Source organism: Nannobrachium achirus (genome assembly GCF_963921795.1).
Source record: "Nannobrachium achirus genome assembly, chromosome: 6".
Classification (NCBI taxonomy): domain Eukaryota; kingdom Metazoa; phylum Chordata; class Actinopteri; order Myctophiformes; family Myctophidae; genus Nannobrachium; species Nannobrachium achirus.
In genome coordinates, this window is record NC_137815.1 from 7,537,059 (window position 1) to 7,559,208 (window position 22,150).

The following is a 22,150-nucleotide window of genomic DNA, read 5'->3' on the forward strand; positions in this document are numbered from 1 at the left end:
GTTATACTTTTGCTATTGAAAAATAGCAGATCTACAAGCTCACAGCGCGGCACCGAGTGCCGCGCTGCAAGCTTGTAGATCTGCTATTTTTTAAATCCCCATATGAAGAACATTCATGGGGGGCCCACAGTGAATCCTTGTACCCAGGGCCCAGAACCGACACCTTTGGTCCCGGGGGTGGCAAAAGAGGTCAATGGACTAGATGGAGACTTGTTTTCCACTCTCCCAGGCCAACCTCCGTCAGCTCCGTGAAGTGAGGCGCCCTGCATCTTGTCTCGAAGCAGCCACGGCACGGTACGCCTGACTGCGGGGTCGCGTCGGCAAAAATACATCCCCCAGTGTCCATATAAATCCAAGCAATAAGTCGCCTCCTTTGTATGACAAGCTCCGAAAACATACGATTGATCCCAGGAAGAGTGAGGCCAACGAATATGAGGAAAACGCGCGACGATCGTTTCATTGGCTGGGTTATTTTTTTACTTTCATCCTAGCCTCCCGTAGCCAGACTTTTACTCCTAACCATAGCTCCTAACTTTCGGTTTCCGTAGCAGCCAGGGCAGCACCTGTGGGAAACCTGTAGCTATACGCTGTGGTGAAATCCTGGCTAATCAGTGATCCGTTCTGAAGCCCGCCTACTGTATCCGGTTATTTACAAACTCACATACATGCAAGAAACGTTTCCGTATCGGGTATATAACCAGACCGGATCAGCAAACGCCTATGGCAACTGTACACTCACTTGATCACACTTCAACAAGTTTTTCGTACGTCACAATAAAATAAAAACAGTTGAAAATGGGTAACATATATTGGAGGGGGTACCATCCCCCCTGCTTATACTGCTTAGCTATATATATATATATATAATGTATATCTATATAGATAGATAGATAGATAGATAGATAGATAGATATTGATTGATTGATTGATTGATTGATTGATTGATTGATAGATATATATATAATCTATATAGATATATATATATAGATCTGCTATTATGTACATGTGTGTATATCCTACAGTGTGTGTGTGTGTGTGTGTGTGTGTGTGTGTGTGTGTGTGTGTGCGTGCGTGCGTGCGTGCGTGCGTGCGTGCGTGCGTGCGTGCGTGCATGAGGAGGTACTGCAGACCATCGTGGGCCAGTCCAATATAAAAAGCGTATTTCTCTTTGTGTGAAGTAAGACGCCCTAAGGGCAAGAGGTGATCTATTACAGCACTATTACACAATTCCAGTTATACACAATTACACGTATTACACTAGTACACTCATCTGATAAGGCCTGAGGTCATAAAGATAGATATCAAGTGACTTATCTGCTTGAAAAGAGACCCTTCACAAAAACCTAAATAACTCCATTTCATTTGATTTTCAAGCTTGGAAAATCAAAAAACAAGAGTTTTGAAATGGCTATAACTATAGAATGGTACATCGTAAATACAAAATTATTATTTTTGGGTGAAACTAGAGCTTGTCCTCTTTCATTTTCATTACTGCAAAAACAGAATTTAGGAAAAATGTAAATATAAAAAAAAATATTCATTATACAAAACGGCAGAAAAGCCATACAGTACAATGTTAAAATGGCAGCAAATGAGTTAAGAACATACAAAAGATCCAAGGCCATTTAGAACTCCCCTCAAGTAACCATGAGGGTTCCTGGACCACACTTTGATGTTTCCAGTGGGCCAACATGCACAATATCAGCACCCTGACTCTTTATGACCAGAATATAACAGAGCCTTTGTTATCATTGGTAACGCCATTAGAATCAATGGTAACACCTGAGAAGAAATGAAAGAAGAGGCCCCTTATGATATCCACATGCACGCGAGTGCGCACACTCACATGCGCTTCTTTCAATAGATGTTGGAAAACGAAAAAAAAAAAGAAAAAAAAAAACAATAGCGTTAAACAGCATGTTTTTATTTGGTTCTTAACTATCTTTACTCAGAGAACCTACTGAGCTTGTAGATCAGCAATTTTCAATTGATCTTAAAGGATTTTGAAACAATTGCTTCATTTTTACAATATCGGAGAGCGTAAGAATGTGTGTCGTGTTGTGTTGTTTCATGTCTTCGGGCTTTACTGCTCTTTACCTGAAAATGTCCTGCAAATGTATTTTTTACACAGGTTTCTTTCCCTGTTTTGTCTTTCAATTCTCTTATGGAGAATTTAGAATATACTTGCAAATGGCAAGAAACCAGTTGGGGAAGTTAAAGTTACATGTAACTGAGTTACGTAACTAAGTTAGATTTAGCTGTAACTTGCTGGTAAGTAACTGAGTTACATTCATATTTATGTAACTCGCCAAGTAACTGAGATACGTTTTGGGTCATTTTTGGCTCAAGTTACAAGTTACAAGAAGTTACAAGCTAATTTATAATTAGGAACACAGATGTTTACTAAAGAAAATGTCAACCTATTTGGCATGTGACTTCTTTTGTAGGATATAATATTTTGTTTCATGTACACCAAATGTACATTCTTAATTTAACGCTGAAAAAAGTAACTTGAAGTAACTCAGTTATTTCTATGTAACTTAAAACGTTATAAGTTACATTTCTCCAGGGGTACAACTTTAACTTGATCAAGTTACTGCCATGGTGAGTTACTTGCAACTGTACAAGTTACGCTTTCAAAGTAACTTCCCCAACAATGGAAACCACTCCATTCCCATTGAAAAGCAGAATCCACTTCATGTGCAGATTTAAACTTTGAAGTCAGATAAGGTCGTAAAAGTAGAAAAAAAATTGCTGATCTACAAGCTCAATGTTCTGCCGATCCACTGGAAATCTACTGTCTTGCCAATGGCAGGAGGCGCTGTAGAGCGGGTATCAGCGGTTCTGTACGGTTGTGGATCCATTCTAAGTAGTTGGACACGCGGGTGTAGACGCCGTAGTTCCCTGGTCGCCCGCAGCCCTTGACCGAGCTGACGATGCCCAGCAGAAAGGTGGTGTTCTTGTACTGGGAGAGGAGAGGAGAGGAGAGGAGAGGAGAGGAGAGGAGGGGAGAGGAGGGCAGAGGAGAGGAGAGGAGAGGAGAGGAGAGGAGAGGAGAGGAAGGGAGGAGAGGAGAGGAGAGGAGAGGAGAGGAGAGGAGAGGAGAGGAGAGGAGAGGAGAGGAGAGGAAGGGAGGAGAGGAGAGGAGAGGAGAGGAGAGGAGAGAAGAGGAAGGGAGGGGAGATCAGGAGTTGAAAATCACACACAGTGTAGAGATGGGATTTATGGCTCTTTGAAGTGAGCCGGATTTATGGCTCATTGAAGTGAGCCGGATCTCTAGGATCCGTTCCTTTCAAAGAGCCTATATAGGACTATATATATATATATATATATATATATATATATATATATATATATATTCATTCGTTTTGTATTTATCATCTATAAAATCTACTAAACTAGAGAAAACAGCAGATCTGAAGGCACACAACGCCTCACATCGTTCTGACATGCTGTCATTCCGACATCCCCCCATTCAGACACTAACCCCTAACCTCAATGGAAGTGCTGCCACTTAGACAATTAGAAGTCGATGTCGGAATGGCAGCATGTCTGAATGGAGAGCGGCCCCCGGAGTGGGTACCACTCACTTCGCACCAGTGCAATTTCTTGTCTGTCATTACCGGGGTGACCAGTGGACCCCCAGCGTCTCCCTCGCATGCGTCTTCTCCTCTCTGCAGGTACCCACACAACATGTTGTCAGTCACACCGCTCATCTCCATGCATTCCAGCTCTCGCATCCTGGAAACCTGTAATCGGTGATGGAAGAAGAGTTGTATGTTTGCTTGTAACTGAGTCTTTCTAAAAAATATTAGAATATTATTCTGAAAGAGGTATGGCATACTTTTATACTTTTTTCTGTTTTGTGTGTTAGAAGTAGACGCACATCTTGTAAAAATGATCCCGGTGCTGAGCAAAAATACGTACAGATGAAGAAGGAAGAGGCTCGCACAACCATCTTAACACTTTGCAAACCACGGGGAGCCCCTTAACTCATTTAGTGCCCCTGAAATTAACGGATTATAAAGTCCACGATGCCACCTTCAGGCTGCATTCACTCCCGTTATCTTATTTTGAAGGCCAGAAGTCCACAGCGTAAACACTTCCGGTCTGACGTCATCGAGTCTTCTCGGGATTGGCACTATATGAGTTAATATTAAAAGCGGAATATACCGGACATCTGAGCAAGGAGTCTCAGCCGTGCCGTCTTTTACCGTACTTTGTCATTAAAAACGAAATAAATGATTTTTATCCGAAAATCGGTGATCGTCTAACCTTCCCTAGTCACCACTCGTCCATCGATAGCGCATGGCTCGTCTGACATGAAGCAGAAGTGACGTCAGGTCCATTCCTTCCAGAGGCTTCCTAGCAGCCACCCATTTACTGTTTATACACGAGTGCTAGTACAGCAGGAGTGCTGCGGGCTATGCGAGCGAAACTGTTCATATCTACTCTTGAGTCATCCGTGGATTATTTGAGCCGACATTTACGTGAACGGAGCACGCGAAACGCACAGGGATAAGATGCGTCGGCCGAAACCCCCACTCTAAGCCAATGCAGATTGAAGAATTTCATTGGGAACTGTGGTGAGTATACAACGGGGATCGCGGTATGGTAATGGGGGATGAAGACCACGTGATATAGCGCTGGATGTCTGGTAAAATGAATGCGGTTCAGATCATAATATAATAATAGAAATTTCACGGCTAATCTACAACAAGCCATTCTCCCAGGTAAGTTTATCTTAAGATGGTGTGCGAGCCTCTCCTTCTTAATTTGTCTAAAGCTATACTATGGAAGTTGCTCAACTACTGGTCAGTAGCGGTATAGCTTTTTTCGGACGTTTTTCGCCCGGGGTCACCGCGGACCACCGGAACGGGGCCGCGGACCACCCCGTCCGCATGCGCCTCGCCGAGACGCATCCGTAGAGGGGTCTCACGTCCCTCTGCGACCAGGCGCTGGGGAGTAACAGGCTAGAGTCCTACACCAGACTGGTGTAGGAGGCACTGCTGTTGAGGCAAGTTACTTCCTGAAAAGACGGCAAGACGCGCTATGATTGGCCGGTAGTGTATGATCCGCGCTGTGATTGGCCGGTAGTGTATCATCTGGAGACAACGTATACGGAAAGATGCAGATGATGTAATTTTGACCTGAAATCCGGTCCCCGGCCAGGATCATAGAAAAGATATTTACAGAAGGCTTTAGGGCTGAAATTCACAGAGTGGGTATTCTAAAACTTTAGTGATTCAATAGTTAGACAATTTTAAGATTTGTTTTATTAGAAAAGTTACATAGTATAGCTTTAACATTACTCAAATAGACCCCCAGGTGTGGTCATAATATGCAAATATATCTTCCCATATATGTCGTCCAAAGACCCAATCGAAATACACCGACACGCTAAAATCATCCCTTCCCGTTTTTATCATACAACAGCAGCTGCGGGTGTGGCTAACTTCAGTTGGGTCAGCACCCACCGGAAAACTAGGTATACCTTATGAGCGGGGGAATCACGGCACGCCGTCTTTAAAGGTAGGGTAAGTGATTTTAGTATCTGTTGCTTTAGTTTACTCCAGGGGTCTTCAACGTTTTCAGGCCAAGGACCCTTATTTGGGAGAGAGATGAAGCGGGCCCCCTACAACCCCTACAACCTTTTCATAGATTCCATATACTGTAGTTTTGGAACGGAGAATATGGAACGTCAAAACAACGTTCTCTTTACAATATTTAAGACATTTAGTAGTGTGGTGCTTTTCTGTTCTGTTCATATCAAGTAGGATGTTTTGCTTAATTCAACATCTAAAACGTGTTTACACCGCCATTTTAAATGGGCCCGTCCACCCAAAAAGCATCTACTACGTCATCACTGCTTGCGGCAGACACTGCAATGGCTCCCCCATGGGTTGAAAATATGAAAGTTTTTCTCTCAAAGGAATATATTGTAAGTGTTTTAAATTGTATATTTTGTTTAAAGAGGGTTATTATAACATATTAAAGGAAAATTCCAGAATAAAACATAATACCACTTAACCCTTAAGTGCTGTTCGGGTCATTTTGACCCGTTTTACATTTTCATTTGGAAAAAAAAGGTAGAAGTTTAAATTGTTTCCACCTGAAACTCACTGGCCTTAAAGATTCTTCTGAGATGAACATGTAAAAAAAATATTTTTGCACTACACCCATGCTACACCCCCCTCATATTTTTTGAACCTTAAGTGCTGTTCGGGTCATTTTGACCCGGAAGCACAGATGCACAGAAATACACAGTATTATGCCAAAACAGAGACACACAGTCACCCCCACTTGTCACCCCCACTTCTAACACCCCCCTTACGAAGCCCCATTCCGAACCCTCCCCCCCCTTTCCGCACCCCCCCCCCCTCCCCACACTTAACCCCTGATGCACAGAAATGCAAGGAATCATGTACAAACACAGATACACAATCACCCCCTAACCCCTTCCACCCCTCCAACCCCCCTCACCTCGCCCTTACCCCCTCCCCTCCAAACCCCCCAACCCACCCCCCCCCCCCCACCTCCCTCCCACACCCCCCCCCCACCACCCCAGATGCACAGAAATAAAAGAAAGCATGTATACTAACACAGACACACAGTCACCTCCTTCCCCCCCTCCCCCCTCCTATCGCCCTCACCCCCCCACACCCTTCACCCCCTCTCCTCCTCACCCCTCCCCTCCTCACCCCCTCTCCTCCTCACCCCTCCCCTCCTCACCCCTCACCCATCCCCTCCTCACCCCTCACACCTCACTTATCTGAAGTTTTCCTTGTGACTGTACTGTATCTTAGGGGAAATTTTACATTATTTTACATAAACATAAGGTGCTGGAAAGTAACACTGTATTTCAGGGGTGCTGTGGATGAAAATGTTGTTTACAGGGGTGCCCTGAGACCAAAGTGTTTGAAAACCTCTATGTGAGAATGATGTCCTGTTGAACCACAAGTATTCAATTAATGGGCATGTTGTTCATAAAAATATTGTCTGATTTTCATTTTGTCCTATAAGCATGAGAAATATTGCCCAGTATTAAATAAAGTAGTTTTTTTTTACATGAATTTCAGCTAAATCAGTAAAAACGCCTAGCTCTTTCATTGTTTAATGTGATATAGCAAAGCAGAAATGCAAACATTTACCATATATATCATATGAATTGTTTGGTATTGAGTCAAAGTCAATGTATCATGATGATTTGTTAAGTTAAAATGTATATTAGTGTTGTTTTTTTTAAACCAAATACCCCCCGGGTCAAAATGACCCGAACAGAACGAAGGTGTAGTGAATCTGAACAGAACTTAAGGGTTAATCAGACTTTTATCACGTATGTACATACCTGGTATGATGGATTTTTATCATAGTCCTTCCAGTTTTTACTTCTCCTGGACTCCTCAGATCTCTCTCCCACAGCCAAAACGGCGGTCAATTGAGGTCCTCCAAAAGCGCTAATTTTCACCGCTCCAAAATCACCTTTTCCATCATAAATCTTTTATTTATAGTTCCTAGAGACGATATAGTCCGCAGTTAATCCCCAAACAGCATGCATTTCCTGAAACAGATCAATATTTACCTCAACTCCTCAAGAGAAGAAGAATGAAGTCTCGCGTCTCGCGTGATTACCGCGTCCCCTTTAGCGAAAATGAAAGCTTTCTCCTGGAGTTATTACAGCCAGTATGTACACACCAAGGCATCGTGGTATATATATAAAAAATAAGAAAGCAGAAGACTATAATCTAGTTAGTCTGTTGATCGCTAGAATCTATTAATATGACTGAGAAGGATTGGATTCACAACAAAGCATAATAACGGACTTCCTTCCTGTGGTCATAAGGTAATTCTATTACCTTATTTATTTTTATTTTCCTCAATACATTTCTTACCTCATGACCGGCATTATGAGGTAATTTTTACCTAAAGTTTATTATTAATCCAGCCAGTAGAAAGATGGCGGATTTGCAATCCTTTTTCTTTTCTTTTTCTTTTTTTTTTTACTTTTCTTTGTTGGGAATGTCATTTGTGCGGGTTGCTCTCAAGTTAAACAATGAGACACACAACGGTCGCTTGGCAAGGACAACTGTAACCTATCTTAACTGGAACAATAGTTGTACTGACTCTGAACTCTTCGGACGCTCCCAGTGAGGGTTTCATGTGTCGCTTTTACTGTGTCACTTCTCATTAGCCGGCGACCCACAAGCCCAAAAGCTCAAGGAATAGGGTAGGACCTGTGATTTTCTGCCGTACTTTTTATTTCTGTTTTATCGATTAGTTTGGTCATTAAGGTCCACAGAATGAGAGGTATAATATTTCTAGTGGAGTCAATGGGACAGTGAATATACAAATGACCATAACCTTTTTTCGCAATGTTTCCGGCATATTTGGACACTGCTCCTAAAAGTTTGACCTAAAATCACGAAAATCGGTACACACTTGCTCTACACTCATGTCATCAACATGGATCTGTCCCATTTAGCGCCACCTTCAGGCAGATTTTTTAAAACGCATTTTTGGACACTACTCCTATAGATTTTGCCCTAAAATCACACAAATCGCTACACAGTATTTCTACACTCATGTCATCAACATGGATCTGTCCCATATAGCGCCACCATCAGGCCGATCTTTTCAAACACATTTTTGGACACTGCTCCTACAGATTTTGCCCTAAAATCACACAAATCGGTACACAGTACTCATCTCATTAACTCATATGCTGCCAAAAAAATACCCCTTTGTACCCACTTCTCTGCCATGCCCGTAGAACCCGTAAATGTAATAAAAATTAATAAAAAAAATGTTTTTATCGAAGCGGAACTAAAATTCCGGAACTAATGTTCCGTGATCATCGTTTCTACACGGACACATTATTGAGCGGACCAGTTTAACATTGAGCCCTAAACCGGAAGCGGGTGGTCCGTCCTCTATTTTGGCCCGTTAGCTTACTGTGTGAACTCCGCGGCTTACAGATGGAGAACGGATTGATCAATTTTCAAAATTTCAACGGATTTGAGAAGCTGATGGAATACGCGAACACACGATGCATAGCAGTGTCCGATCGCGCACGATGGGAATTGGATGAGCGCCCGCGTTAACAGGTAGGAGAAGCCAGCAGTGAAAGACATAGAGAAATCTGCAGGATTTACGGGCGAAAACTACGAATGAGTTAACATGGATCTGTCCCATATAGCGCCACCATCAGGCAGATTTTTTCAAACACATTGTTGGACAATGCTCCTACACATTTTGCCCTAAAATCACGCTGCGACCTGACAGTCGCTTATCTCCCGATTAGGGAGTCTTACTGGCATACCCGAGGAAAGTAGGGGTGCTGGGGGTGCGGCCGCACCCCCTCCCCCACGTCCCACCGCACCCCCTAAAGGGGGGTTGGGGGAAAAATATTGCCGATCGGCAAGTAGAGGCTCTGACATCAGTGGCGTGAAGTAGGAGCTATTGGCTACTTCTATTTCCAGTACAATTTCAAAATAAACATGTGTTGAATGATCGATTGTATAGACAAAAAAAAAAGAAAGGCTCTTGTTTTGAAATGTGCTTCTGGGCACTGTTTAGACAGGAAATGGCTTTCAAAGGACTTCCCTTTTAACTTGTCTAAGCGTCTGTCTCTCCGTGCGTAACATATGCGTCATGGAATCGGTGAATTATAACAATATGGGCATAAAGGAATATACAGAACACCAAGACAACACAACCTAGGCTATGAAGGCATTAAACATCGCCCTCTGCTAGCCCTGGCGTCCTCACTGGTGAGTCGTGGCTATAGACTTGTAATGATGAATGCTATGTTATGCTGCTGTGCTGCCTGGCTAGGCTAATGTTTGGGCTAGCTAGTGGCTAATGGCTATGGTGTACTAGAACCAGCTGTTTCCTAACACTGGGGTCTGGACCGATGCGGCGGACACGTTGTATGGGTCGCAACGCACTGAACGCAGTGCGAAGCAACCCGTTGTGAGCTTGTAGATCTGCTATTTTCACTACTTGTTTGGTACAGGGTAGTAATGTCTCTTGGTTCACGGGCTAAAAAGTTTGGGAACCATCATACTTGCTGTTGCAGACAGTGGTGTAAAGTAACTAAGTAGATTAACTGAAAAGCTCTGGGAACTGAATGATTTTATGAAACTGGCACTTGTTGTCTGACTGTCTGTTGGTACCAAAAAATCCAGGCTATATCTTGCTGGATGGTGCGTGTGGAGATGTAAGGAAAGCCGTTCCCGATTGTGTTACATTTAGCTAAAAAAGACTGCGGAAACCTGAATAAAACATGATAAAAAACGATAAAAAACTCAAAATGTTCGCGCGCGCGCGTGCATGAGGGGCGCATGACAGCCCCCCCTACTGTAAATTAGTTCCCGCGGCCATGCTTACTGGTATAAGAAAGAGGCAAACATTTTGAAAATAGCCACACACAATGTACATCTAGGTGTGCCCTGGGATCTTTTGACAATGAAAAGTGTACCCTGGAAACACTGGTCTATGAGACATACAAACAGGGACGTGCTGGCCATTAGGAAAAGCGGAACAACTCCCGAACGGCCGGTTCATTCCTGGCCGGTCCAGGCCGGCCATTAGGAAAAAAAATAAAATAAAATGTCGGCCTTCGTTCCATTTTGGGGGCTGGGCAGCCAACAAAGTAAATCGTCACTGTCGGGCAGAAACCTTGTATCTCCAAGTTTCAAATGTGTACATTTTTTTCGCAAAGTAAAGCACTGCTTCATCATACAAGGCCGTCGCACAAAAGTAGTGAAAACAGCAGATCTACAAGCACACAACACCTCGTGGCACGAGGCGTTGTGTGCTTGTAGATCGGCTGTTTTCACTACTTTAAATCATTTTTTAAATGATAAATACAAAAGAAACGGTTTGGGACAGGTTTCCACCAGACAATGACGAAATACTCATGTAATTGGCCCACTGGCTTGTGACTTGTCATGATCTGAAATGGCAAATCTTTGAGTAGCAGCAGCGCTATAGAGAGAGATCTCGCTCTATAGCGCGCAATGAGGGCCTCTACAACTCTTTTTCCCGGGCTGAATCAGGGGCCCAGCACGTCCCTGCATACAAACACAGTCAGATGTGGAAGCGGCCGATGCTCGTCACCTTCAGGCGTTTCAGCAGGTGTGAGGTGGGTCCATGCTCGCTGAGCCGGCCCCAGCCGCTCACCGTGTGCTTGCCGACCTCCCACAGGTGGTAGTCTGCCAGATAGCGCGTGGGCAGGCACACGGGCACGACGTACGGCGTGTACGCGATGGGCGCGCTCAGACGCAGCAGGGCGATGTTGTGGTCCGCCGTGCCCGGCGCGTACGCCTCGTGCATTATGATCTGTGACACCTGCAAGACCTGCTCCGTGTTCTCATCCACCAACGTGTCGTGTTCACCTGACAGACAGACAGACAGACAGACAGACAGACAGACAGACAGACAGGCAGGGAGGCAGGTCGACAGACAGATAGGGAAAACTAATTAAACTTTTTTTTTTTTTTTTTTTTTTTCACGATTTTGTAACCCATGTTTCACCCAGTGCCAATTGCCTAAGCTGTAATCCTGGGCTCTGCTCTTCCTCTGCCAACCTGGCGAGGGCCCCGAACTGAGCTCGTGCTTCCTTCAGTGCATGAGGAGTGAGCAGGCCGCTTCTTATCACCTGACAGGAGGGAGCTTCCCCGGTTGGACGTATGTAGCGCGTGGAAGGAACACGTTATTCCAACCAGTTCCTTTCGGGGAAATCTTGATGGTTCTAAATCCCATTATTTCGACTATGGGCGTCGGCTAACCTCGCTGGTGTTCGTTTACAACGGGCAGTTTGATCCGGTCTAGGCAGAAACCACAAGCAGAAGAAACAGCGTTGCTTTGTTTTGGTTCCCCCCATTTTTTTCCCCAATCCCTATTCATGGGTTGCATTTGTAGTCCTACACCGGCCATGTTGAGGACTGACACAGGTGTTCTGATTGGCGAAGAACATGCCAATCAGACATATTGAAACACCTGTGTTGGTCCTCAACATGGCCGTTTAGGACTACAAATGAAACCCATTAATTAAGATGCTCGAGTAGCCTAGGGTAGTCTAGCCAGTCGCTACGAGTTGGACTAAAAGATGGATATACCAAACACATTTTTCAAAAGCAAAACTACTCCGCATCAAGGGGTTTATTAGGTAGGCCCTAAAAGTATATCCTTGAGTGCGGGGGAATTATTTTGGGTTAAAACTGAATCTGGTTTGATCTGTGTGGATGGATGCAGGGACGTGCAGAGAATGTGAGAGAGGCAGGGGCTGAAATTTCGAAAGGGCCTTTTAGTGAAAACATCGAAAATAGCCGACCTCCAAGCTCACAACGCGTCGCAGGGTGGGCTGGGAGGTCTGCTATTTTCGGTGATTGATACCACACTGAACTAAGCATAATCAAGTCAATACTGGAGATGTGGCGTAACGGAATGGATTTCTGCACAGAGAGAGGGCAATTCTTTCAACATAAGATGATGCATTCAAGTTCAGGAGAGTTTGTACAAGGCAATTCTCTTGAACGCCTTCAGGTATGGCATGGGGCATTTGCATTTATTTCACCACAGTAAAAACTACATTCATGGTCTGGAGAGGGCACTTTTTACAGGCAGATAAAAGGGCAGGGGCTCAAGCCCCTTTTGATGTCTATGTGTGCACGTGCATGGATGGATGGCATGGTTGGATGTACCTGCCACCACCTTCAGAAGCTCAGTCCTGGCGATGTTCTCCACACACTGAGAGGCGGTGAGGACCCAGGTTGGATGGATGATGATTCCTCCACAGATCCCCTTGTCCCTGTACAACAACAGCACCTACACACACACACACGCACAAACGCACGCACGCACACACGCACACGCACGCACACACACACACACACACACACACACACACACACACACACACACACACACACACACACACACACATTACGCGTCAGTCCGCCTTCATGTGTCGATACACACAGACTTATTGATGAATTTATGGATGTATAGAGCTTCTACGGTATGTAGAAACCAATAGTGTGACGATGTCCATTTATTTTTACAGTCTATGATGACATTGGTTCTCAAAGTGTGGTCCGAGGACCCCCAGGGGTCCTTGAGGGAGTTCCAGCTAAATGATAGTTATAGGAACCAAATGGACCCTTATGGATTCTCTATACTGCCTCCCCTGGAACTGGTTGGAATAACGTATTCCTTCCATGTGCTACGTCGTATCCGGGTAACTCCCCCTTTCAGGTGATAAGAAGTGCTCTGCTCACCCCTCATGCATTGAGGGAAGCCATGAGCTCAGTTTGGGGCTCTCCCCAGGTTGGCAGGGAGAGAGAGAGATGCAGAGAGAGAGAGTAGTGCCCAGAATTACAGTTTAGGCAATTAGCCGGTCGCTATGCCCCTCCCGAGAGCTTTTGCCCAATGCCAGCTTAGCAACAGTTGCGCAGCTTGCCAAGGCAAGCTTCCGTGACTGTGAGCAGTCAACATATCAATGCTATGTTGCCAGTTCACACACAGTTTGCAACATAACAGCAAGAATAAGAATACCACGCGACGGTGACCAGCAACAGATTCCCCATACCCAGACCAGAAAACGGTTGGAGGGTGCATTTTTCCACCCCTTTTCCCATGCTGAAATCTGCACTTGTTGGCGATGGTGTTGTGTTGTTGAACACAGTTAGCCTACAGACATACAGCAGCTTAACATCAGGAAAGTTTGCTGGCAATAATACTAATCGTCGTAATCGTAACAAAGGTGCAAATCATATAAAACAAACACTTGTATACATCTGCAGTGATGTGTTGACGGCTGCTGCTGGGCTGGCTTGTTTTGGATTCGGATATCTCACGCCGTCAAGGGTCCACCTCAACCAGCTGTTGATCAGTTTAGCCACGCGTTAGGACTCGTACCGTACGTCTACACAACCGTTCAGATTTAAAACAATAAAGTGCTTACTGAAGGCTCACAGATGTCACAATATGGTACGCTCAAGCAGAATTACCCCTATCTTCCGTATTATTTAATAAGAAGCATTTTGCGATCGGTCGCCATTTTCTAAAAATGTTTTAATGTATCAGAGTGCAGTACACCTCACAACCGATGGAGTCGCGTAATGAGAAAAATGCAAGAACATGGCCGCCGATCGGATTAAAATGCTGTTTATTAAACAATATGGAAGATACGGGTAATTCTGCTTAAGCATACCGTATTGTGACATCCGTGAGCCTTCGCTAAGCACTTTATCTTTGAAATCTGAACGCTTGTGTAGACGTAAATGGCAAATTGGCTAAACTGCTCAACACCAGGTAGAAGTGGACACATGACGGTCGTGAGATACGCCCGAATTGTTTCAGGGCTATTTCTCCCTCTAACCTTTCCCTGTGTTTTTAGTTTTCAGGCTATGCTAGGTACATTGGAGAGGTTTACATGTGAGGTAGTTGTAGGTTTGTAGCCTACATGCCAGGGACATGTCCTGTCTTTTAGGTCCTGTCTTTCAGAACTCTGGTGTCTGACCTTCCAAGGACAATGGGCCCAATTCACCAACCTACTTACGAACGTTCTTACGAAGAAATTTGTTCTTAGACCCTTTTAAGAAGTTTTTTAAGAAGATTTGGCATACACCAATGTTTTCTTAGCTGTGATTTGTTCTTATGTTAAGAAAAAATCTATGCACACTGTAGAGCACTCTTAGGGTGGCCTTTTAGTTCTTAAAGGGGCACTCCACCACTTTTCAACCTATCTTCATATAATAGGTCCTCACTAATGTTCATGATAAAATATCAAAAAAAATTCCTACTCAGTTTGGGTCTCATAGGAGAGCTGTGGGTGGGTCAAATCCTTCTACCGGTGACATCATCAATGGGAAATGCAAGCTAATAGAAACTGCAGGCTTTCTATTCCTGAAAAGGTTGCAATGTTAAAGTGGAAGCCATTGGGCCTCATTCACCAATAAGTTCTTAACTTTCTTCTTAACTTGTTCTTAAATTTCTTCCTATAAGTGAATTCCTAAGTGAAGTCCAGTCACATTCATGAAACGTTCTTAGGAAGGCAAAATTGTTCTTAACTATGTTCTTATCATGATGAATGCCAATCCTCGTAACTTGAAGGGGTTTGCCAGGTAATCCTAATTATCATAGGTAGACGCCCCACATATCCTAATTTGCATCCGTATTACCATAGGGCAGGGGTCCTCAAATACAAATCTTGAAGGTCCAGAAATATTTTTTTGAAACAGGTCCGGGTCCGAAAAAAAGGCGAAGGCGAAATAAGGCGGATACATTTATACAGTATGTACTGTATGTATGTATGTTTATTATAATCATTATAATTGTTTATTTTAATTATTATTATTATTATTATTAAGGAACTTTGGAAATCTCAGTTGGAACTGTTACCCCTGCTACCCGATGCCGGATAAGCGGTTGAAGATGAATGGATGGATGGATGGATAATTATTTATGCATGTAGGCTACATTATTTACCATTTATTGTGTAGCAATAAAACACTGGCTTATAGTTTAATTATTGGAAACTAAAGAGCCTAAATGCAATACCAATATTAGGCTTGTCGTTCAGAATGGAAAATAAAGTGGAACTTAGCGTGAGGGGGAGAGGATTACTTGACATTCAGTTGACACACGTACTGCACAAGCCAGACTGTGCTGATTGACTATGTCAAATGACCGGTCAAATCACGGTCAACGAGTCATAGTTATTAATCTAACACAGCCTAGGATAGCTGGCAATAATATGCGACGACACATTACATTGTTAAAGACGCATGGTCACGCGCCGCGACCATTTCTCGTCTATGCAAGCAGTTGGAGCCTTACATCGTGGATTTTAATGTGTTGCTGTTGTCCTCTCCAATTGAACAGCCAAAGGTAGAAGATCTCTAAGTTATTAATCCAGTGGGAGCAATGGTTTCCAAGAGGTTTTAGCAACTTTTTTCATGCAGCGAGCGGCATGAGTGTGTGGAGAGGGGAGGGGAGGGGGGAGCAGCTGCAGACTGCAGAGCAGACGTCGGAGGGAAGGAAAACCTTTGATCTGCAAGCCCACAGCACGTTGCATTTGCGACGCTTTGTGGGCTTGCAAATTGGCGGAGGGGTGTGTCTTGTGAGCCTGTGTATGTGTTTGAGCGAATGAGCACATACACACACCCACGCACACACACACACAAACGCACATCACACACAGTCAGTCCGATACAACTGTGCGGAGATTTCTCAGTAATGTGCCGCGGTCCGGTCGGAGGTGCCCCGCGGTCCGGACATGGACCGCGGTCCGCCTATTGAGGACCCCTGCCATAGGGAGCCACCCACACATCCCCATATAAGGCACGACTTCATGACACTCTCTGCAGTCACACCTGTGTTTGATTGCTGTACACAGACTTACTTACTTACTTACGCCTATTACCCCTTCTGGGGTTTAGGCCGCCAACAAGAGTTCTCCAAGCATCTCGGTCCTGAGCCAACATCTCAAGCTGTCCCCAGGTGTGGCCCATGTTCTTGGCATCTGCGTCCAAGTCTCTGCGCCAGGTGTTTCGTGGCCGACCTCTCTTTCTTTTCCCTTGGGGGTTCCACTTGAGGGACTGTCTTGTGATATTTGAGGCTGGTTTACGGAGAGTATGGCCTATCCATCTCCAACGACGTTGGAGGATCTCTTCGTCTGCTGGCTTTTGGTTGGTTCGTTGCCATAGTTCTTTGTTGCTGATGGTGTTAGGCCAGCGGATCTGGAGGAGTCGTCGCAGACAGGTATTGATGAATGATTGTATTTTGTTTGTGGTGTATACTGTGGTCCTCCATGTCTCAGCGCCATAGAGTAGGACTGACTTCACGTTGCTGTTAAAGATCCTAATCTTTGTTGTGATGGCTAGGTCTTTCGTGCTCCAGATGTTCTTTAATTGGAGATAAGCTACCCTGGCCTTGCCAATCCTAACTCTCACATCTGCATCTGTTCCGCCCTGCTTGTTGACAATGCTCCCGAGGTACGTGAACTCGTCAACCTCCTCCAGTGCTTCTCCTTTCAGCATGATGGATGCAGTGCCGGCAGTGTTTACTCGGAGGACTTTGCTCTTCCCTCTGTGGATGTTAAGGCCGATGCGGACTGAGTTTGCTGCGATGGTGCTGGTCTTGTCTTGCATTTGCTGCTGGGTGTGAGAGAGAAGGGCCAGGTCATCTGCGAAGTCCAGATCATCAAGCTGGGTCCACATTGTCCACTGTATGCCGTTCTTCTTGTCTGCTGTGGATTGCTTCATTACCCAGTCCATTGCCAACAGAAACAAGAACGGCGATAGCAAGCACCCCTGCCTCACTCCTGTTTTTACGCAGAAGGCATCAGTGAGTTGGCCCCCATGGATCACTCTGCAGGTCATTCCCTCGTAGGTGTTTCTAATGATGTTGGTTAGCTTTTCTGGCACTCCGTAGTGCCTGAGAAGCTTCCAGAGGGTCTCCCTGTCCACGCTATCAAAAGCCTTCTCATAATCGACAAAGTTCATGTATAGCGGTGAGTTCCACTCTAGAGACTGCTCCAGGATGATGCGCAGTGTGGCAATCTGGTCAACACAAGATCTGTCCTTTCGGAAGCCACCCTGCTGGTCTCTGAGCTGAGGATCCACCACGTCCTTCATCCTGTCCAGTATGATCCTGTAGAAAACCTTTCCTGGGATGGATAGTAGTGTGATCCCCCTGTAGTTCGCACAGTTGCTCAGGTCCCCCTTCTTCGGCATCTTGACCAGGTAGCCCTCTTTCCATTCGGAGGGGATGTTTTCCTCCTCCCACATTTTCTTGAAGAGAGGGTGGAGCATCTCTTCCGTGGTCTCTGTGTCCGTCTTTAGTGCCTCAGCCGGGATGCTATCTGGTCCTGCGGCCTTGCCGTTTTTAAGCCTTTTAATGGCTCTTCGGATCTCCTCCCTTGTTGGTGTACTGAGGTTTATTGGTAAATCCCTGTCTGCTTGTTGGATGTGTGGTGGGTCTTGTGGGGCTGGTCTGTTTAGCAGTTCCTCAAAATGTTCCATCCATCTTCTCTTTTGTCCTTCCTCTCCAATTATCGAATTTCCCTCTTTGTCCTTTACAGGTCTTTGAGGTTTGCTGGTCTTTCCTGACAGCTTTTTGGTGGTGGCATACAGGTCTTTCAGATTCCCGTGTCTAGCTGCTTCTTCTGCTTCTAGTGCAAGCGCCTCTATGTAGTTCCTTTTGTCCGTCTTGATACTTTTTTTCACTATCTTATTCGCTTCCCTGTACAGTGCTTGAGCCTTCACTTTCTCTGCCCTTGTACGACTGCTGTTTAGGGCCGCCTTCTTTTCTTTCCTCTCCTCAACCCTCTTCAGGGACTCTGTTGATATCCACGGCTTGTGGTTGTCTTTCTGTGGGCCCAGTACTATGCTGCAGGTTGTGGTTACAGCTTCCTTTACAGCCTTCCACATCCCATTTATACTTCTTTCCTCCTCTCTTTCATCTAGCTCTTGCAGGGCCTGGAACCTGTTTTTTAGTGTAATCTTGAATGTCTCTGATATTGCTGTATCTCTTAATATTGCTGTGTTGAATTTTTGCCTCTGGTTCTTCTCACCAGTCCAGTTTCTCTTCAACTTCAATTGAACTTTGGCAACAAGAAGATGGTGGTCTGACGCTACGTCGGCTCCTCTTCTGGCCCGTACATCTTGAAGGGACCTCCTGAACTTCTTTGAGATGCATACATGGTCTATTTGGTTCTCGGTGAAGAGGTCCGGTGATATCCATGTGGCCTTGTGTACTCGCCTGTGGGGGAAGACGCTTCCTCCAATGACGAGGTTGTTGTTGGCACATAGGTCTGCGAATCTCTCTCCATTCCCGTTCATCTCTCCAAGACCATGCTGCCCCATGATCCTCTCATATCCTCTGTTGTCGCTTCCAATTTTTGCGTTGAGGTCTCCCATTACAATGGTGATGTCTCTTCCTGAGAAACTCTGGATGATGGTTTGCAGTCTGTTATAGAAATCGTCCTTGCTCTCTTCGTCACTGTCATTGGTCGGGGCATAGCACTGAATGATGTTTACCTTTATTCTTTCCTTTTTTGTTCTGAATGACGCTGCTATAGTTCTCGGGCCATGTGCCTCCCATCCCATAAGTGCTCTCTGAGCAGCCTTGGACAGCATCAGAGCGACCCCCTGGGTGTGGTGTGCGTTGTCCTCCTCATGGCCTGAGTACAGCAGCAGCTCTCCTGTGGCAAGCCTCTTCTGTCCGGAACCCGTCCATCTGGATTCGCTGATTCCGAGTATGCTAAGATTGTACTTTTTCATCTCGGCAGCAACTTGTGCGGTCTTACCCGCTTCGAACATGGTCCTAACGTTCCATGTACCGATGGTGGTGCTAGCCCTGGTTGAGAGGATGTTGTTCGGCAAGGTGGCTTCCAGATGCTTCCGGCTTTCACCACCCTGTGTCATATATCCTTCTGACGAAGGTCCATCTTCTCCCCGGAACTGGATATCTTGATTTACTCTTATTTGCGTATCTGTAACACGTGTTGTTTTACGGGGTGGGGTTGTTAGCCCCACGCCCAACCCCCAAACCTGGAGGACCAGTTGCTGCTTTTCGTCTGACCTCTACCCTGAAACCTGCCCGGCTTGGTTGAACCTGCCAGGGGTATGACCCCCCTCCGGTATAGCCCCCAGGGTCATTGAGATACACAAGCCTCCCCACCACGGCAAGGTAGCAACACAGGGGAGGTCACTCACAACAAGAAATCACTCACAGAAATAAAGTTGAGAGAATGTATTTAAGAATAGCCTAACTAAAGTGTAAAGATGGTGGAACACTAGACTAGGAAAAAAAAAACACTTCTGTGGAGGTACTGAAGTGAACAGCTAATTATTTGTATTTAATGAATGAATGTATTTAATTATTTCACTATAGACATCAATGTAAATTTGCTGAAATTAGAATGTTATCCATATTTCATGTTTGGAAATAGCATTAGTTGTGGATATAAAACATTTTATTACTGAAAGCTGGTAGGTGGGTGTAGAGGGGCTTTAAGTTAGCAGCTTCTTGGGATGTAATGGGGTGGAAGTAGGGGTGTGGTGGTTGGGATATGGTGCATGGTGCAAGGGGGGCTTTCAGGTAGGAAGGGGACAGGAAAATGGGCGTGTGGCGGGTGGCTTTTAAGAAGTTTTTTAAGAAGATTTGGCATACACCAATGTTTTCTTAGCTGTGATTTGTTCTTATGTTAAGAAAAAATCTATGCACACTGTAGAGCACTCTTAGGGTGGCCTTTTAGTTCTTAAAGGGACACTCCACCACTTTTCAACCTATCTTCATATAATAGGTCCTCACTAATGTTCATGATAAAATATCAAAAAAAATTCCTACTCAGTTTGGGTCTCATAGGAGAGCTGTGGGTGGGTCAAATCCTTCTACCGGTGACATCATCAATGGGAAATGCAAGCTAATAGAAACTGCAGGCTTTCTATTCCTGAAAAGGTTGCAATGTTAAAGTGGAAGCCATTGGGCCTCATTCACCAATAAGTTCTTAACTTTCTTCTTAACTTGTTCTTAAATTTCTTCCTATAAGTGAATTCCTAAGTGAAGTCCAGTCACATTCATGAAACGTTCTTAGGAAGGCAAAATTGTTCTTAACTATGTTCTTATCATGATGAATGCCAATCCTCGTAACTTGAAGGGGTTTGCCAGGTAATCCTAATTATCATAGGTAGACGCCCCACATATCCTAATTTGCATCCGTATTACCATAGGGAGCCACCCACTCCACACATCCCCATATAAGGCACGACTTCATGACACTCTCTGCAGTCACACCTGTGTTTGATTGCTGTACACAGAACTAACAAGAAATCACTCACAGAAATAAAGTTGAGAGAATGTATTTAAGAATAGCCTAACTAAAGTGTAAAGATGGTGGAACACTAGACTAGGAAAAAAAAAACACTTCTGTGGAGGTACTGAAGTGAACAGCTAATTATTTGTATTTAATGAATGAATGTATTTAATTATTTCACTATAGACATCAATGTAAATTTGCTGAAATTAGAATGTTATCCATATTTCATGTTTGGAAATAGCATTAGTTGTGGATATAAAACATTTTATTACTGAAAGCTGGTAGGTGGGTGTAGAGGGGCTTTAAGTTAGCAGCTTCTTGGGATGTAATGGGGTGGAAGTAGGGGTGTGGTGGTTGGGATATGGTGCATGGTGCAAGGGGGGCTTTCAGGTAGGAAGGGGACAGGAAAATGGGCGTGTGGCGGCTGTTGAGATATGGGGGTGAGGGTGTAGGGAGTTGGGTTATGGGGGGGCGGGGGGGTGAAGGGTTGTGCCGGGGGGAGGGTGGGGGTCGTAGGGGGTGAGTATGAGGCTTGGGCTTCAACTCAACCGGCTCATTTTGGGTTGGGATGCAATTTTCAGACCTGTTGAAAACTAGTCAGTAAACCAGTGATTCTAAATATTTTCATGTCAAGGACCCCCAAATTAACATGCATTCTGTGGACCCCCACCTGAAAATATTTTCTGCCTGGGAAGATTTTTCAAGATTTATCAAATGTTTAAAAAATATCAGATTCATCAAATGTTTAAAAAATATCCGATCTACAAGCTCAAAATGGGCTGTAATGGTAATGCGTTCGGTTGTGAGCTTGTAGATCGGCTATTTTCAAACAAAATTTTAAACTGGGTTAAAATGGTAAAACTCTTCCTTGTTTTACTGTGGACCCCCTGGAACTTCCTAAAGGACCCCTGGGGGTCCCCAAACCACACTTTGAGAACCACTGCTCTAAAGATATGATACAAATATTTTGATGATTTAAATCATATTATTATACAACTGTAGAATTGATGAAACTTAAAGAATAAATTATTTTAGCACAGCATGTCACACTTAAGAACTAAAAGGCCACCCTATGTTAAGAAAAAATCTACGCACACTCCAGAGCACTTTTAGTTCTTAAGTGTGACATGTATGTGCAAAAATAATTTATTCTTGCTGTTTATTCAATTACCATGTCTAATATTCTTAATACATACTTGTTATCAGATAACAAATAGATATTATTAATAAATATATATATATATATATAAAATAAGATATAAAACATTAAGCCCCCCCCACACACACACACACACACACACACACACACACACACACACA